At 44.4% G+C, this 403-nt stretch overlaps 1 protein-coding gene and 1 long non-coding RNA gene across 4 annotated transcripts in view; one reads left to right on the forward strand and one right to left on the reverse strand.

The window, feature by feature from the left end:
- lepr (leptin receptor) overlaps positions 1 to 403 on the reverse strand; it is a 33,784-nt gene that overhangs the window by 3,578 nt on the left and 29,803 nt on the right. The window lies entirely within an intron of this gene.
- The window catches only part of LOC107738974 (uncharacterized), a 24,121-nt gene that overhangs the window by 488 nt on the left and 23,230 nt on the right, over positions 1 to 403 (forward strand). The window lies entirely within an intron of this gene.

The raw sequence follows: 403 nt of genomic DNA on the forward strand, positions 1-403 counted from the left end.
AAAAAACAAAAGAGGAAAACGTCTGCGGAACAAAAGAAGGCTTAAAGCAAGAAGTAGGACCCGTGTAAATATCGGATCAGCTTTCCAGCGCTGGAGAGAACTCAAGGAGGGGAAGGCCTGCGATCGGACGCCGATGTTGCTTTGTTTCTTCTCAATAGGTGAGTAACACCGTGTCTGCGCTGCAACAGCTAAAGTCTGTCTAGTACACTGGACGCGACAAAGCGATCATTGAAAATCATTTGAAATTTGTGTCAAGACGTCATAAATAGAACGCAGCAGCAGTTTTCTGTCGGGGATTTGTCGTGTCGTGTCGTGCCGCATTCAGTGTAGACCATAGATATGTATATGTATCTATGGTGTAGACAGCATCACTGATTATAATGAGTTCCACAGTATTTTGTCG

This window comes from Sinocyclocheilus rhinocerous, unplaced genomic scaffold (genome assembly GCF_001515625.1).
Source record: "Sinocyclocheilus rhinocerous isolate Xijiao unplaced genomic scaffold, SAMN03320098_v1.1 scaffold1182, whole genome shotgun sequence".
Lineage (NCBI taxonomy): Eukaryota > Metazoa > Chordata > Actinopteri > Cypriniformes > Cyprinidae > Sinocyclocheilus > Sinocyclocheilus rhinocerous.